The following is a 2,771-nucleotide window of genomic DNA, read 5'->3' as shown; positions in this document are numbered from 1 at the left end:
GTTTTTGTTTTTTGAGACAGAGTCTTGTTCTGTCACCCAGGCTGGAGTCCAGTGGCACAATCTTGGCTCACTGCAACTCTGCCTCCAGGGTTCAAGCAATTTTCATGCCTCAGCCTCCTGAGTAGCGGAGACTACAAGCACATGCCACCACACCCAGCTAATTTTTGTATTTTTAGTAGAAACGGGGTTTCACCATGTTGGCCAGGCTGGTCTCAAACTTGTGACCTCAAGTGATCCGCCCACCTTGGCCTCCCAAAGTGCTGGGATTACAGGCGTAAGCCACCGTGCCTGGCTGTGAATTTTATGTTATGTGTGTTTTACCACAATTTTTTAATTGAGGGGAAAAAGCAACTGGGATTTTGGTCATTCTCCAAGATAGCAGGGACCAGGCTTTTTCATTCTTTCTAATGCACACTTTCTTCAATACATATAGTGGATTTAATTGAATCCGCAAAACTTCTGAACAAGGAAAACTACTTTACTTCCAAAACATAAAAATGAAGCTTTCATCAAATTATTTATTTCCCAAGAAACTGCTTTGAAATAATACCTTGATGCAAAGCTAAAGTTTTGCCTTCCTCTAACTTTACTGCCAACTCTAGGATTCCAAGGTACATGTTTGAAGTTATACCAACTAACTTTCTTTTTTGCAGGGGAAGCATCTCTTTTTTGAAGGGGGCAATTTTTTCTGCTTGTTTTTTATTGCAGCAAAATACATATAAAGTAACATTTATCATTTTAATCACTCATAAGTATGTGATTCAGTGGAATTAAATACATTCACAATGTTGTGTTACCATCATCACTATTTATACTCAAAACTTTTCCATCATCCCCAATAAAAACTCTGTATCCATTAAAAAACAATAATTCCTCCTTCCCCCTCCTCCAAGCCCCTAGTAACCTCTATTCTACTTTCTGTCTATGAATTTGCCTGTCCTGGGCACCTCATAGAAGTGGAATCGTGCTGTGTTTGTCCACTGTGTCTGGCTTATTTCACTAAGCAGAAGAACATTTTCCAGGTTCATCCATGTTGTAGCATATATGAGACTTTCCTTCCTTTTTAAGACTGAATGATACTCTATTGTAGGATATGCTACATTTTATTTGCCCATTCATCAGTGGATAGACACAACAAAAGGCTGTGTCCATCTTTTGACTATTGTGAATAATGCTGCTATGAACATTGGGGTACAAATAGCTGTTTGAGTCCCTGCTTTCAATTCTTTTGAACTAAAAATACCTAGGAGCAGAATTGCTGGGTCATATGATAGTTGTGTTCAATCTTTCGAAGAACTACCAAACTATTTCCAGCCGCAGCTGCACCATTTTACAGTCCCACCAACCATGCATGAGGGTTTCCATTTCTCCACATCCTTACCAACACTTGTTATTTTCATTTTTTTTTTCCTTAAAAATCCTAGTAGATGAGAAGTGGCATCTCACCGTGGTTTAGGAGAAAGCAATTTCTAGACTGATCAATTAAGAAGATGCTATGTATTTCGTGTGTCTTGGTTTCAACCAAGTGTTTGACATTCTTTTGGACAGGAGGGAGACATGTAATTGAATGATAGTAGATATAAGTGATCGCTTAGTTGATTAAAAAACTATTTCCATACCAGGAGTGAGATCAACAGTGGTATGCCCTCAGTTGACCCTAACCTATTCAACACTTTTATTAATTCTTTATCAACAGTGTGGATAAAGATATAGAAGGCATGCATATGAAATCTGTAAAGCTAAAATCCTAGAGGAACAACTGCCAAAAGTAGTAAAAACCTCCCTGAACTGGGCAACAGATCAAAAGAAGTTGATAAAATCTACCGGAAAGAAATGGAAAGTCCCAACTGAGGTCCAAAAGACAGTGTCTCCCAAAATGTCATGTCCACCCATGTGTTAGTCTGTTCTCACACTGCTAATAAAGTCATACCCCAAGACTGAGTAATTTGTAAAGGAAAGAGGTTTAATGGACTCACTGTTTAGCATGGTTTGGGAAGCCTCAGAAAACTTACAATCATGGCAGAAGGTGAAGCGAACACGTCCTCCTTCACATGGCAGCAAGAAGAAAAATGAGTGCCCAGTGAAGGGGGAAGCCCCTTATAAAACCATCAGATCTCATGAGAACTCACTATCATGAGGACAGGATGGGGGAGCCCTCCCTGTCTCTGCATGATTCAATTATCTCCACTTGGTCCCTCCCACAACACATAGGGATTCTGGAAAGTACAATTCAGGATGAGATTTGGGTAGGGACACAGCCAAACCATATCAACCCAGAACCTTAGACCTTATTTGGAAATAGTTTTTGCAGATGAAGTCAGTTAAAATGAGGTGATACTAGGTTGGGGAGGTGTGGCACTAAATCCAATATGACTGTTACCTTACAAGTAGAGAAGACACAGACACAGAGGGATGCTGACTGTGTGAAGATGGAAGCAGACATTAGAGTGATGCAACTGAACACTGAGGAATCCTGAGAATTGCTGGCAACCATCAGAAGCTAGAAAGAAGCAAAGAAGAAATCTTCTCTGGAACCTTTGGCCCTGCCAACATCATTTCAAACCTCCATGTGCCTTGCTCAAAAGACTGTTTCTCTGGTCTGTCTCCCTTCCCTCTACCTCGACCTTTCAAGAAAGAATACTTCTGGCTGGGTACAGTGCTCATGCCTGTAATTCCAGCACTTTGGGAAACCGATGGAGGAGGATCACTTGAGCCCAGGAGTTAGAGACCAGCCTGGGCAACATGGCAAAACTCCGCCTCTACCAGAAAAT

The sequence above is a fragment of the Cebus imitator genome, unplaced genomic scaffold, assembly GCF_001604975.1.
Source record: "Cebus imitator isolate Cc_AM_T3 unplaced genomic scaffold, Cebus_imitator-1.0 Scaffold527, whole genome shotgun sequence".
Classification (NCBI taxonomy): Eukaryota; Metazoa; Chordata; class Mammalia; order Primates; family Cebidae; genus Cebus; species Cebus imitator.
Note: the sequence above shows the minus strand (reverse complement) of the source record.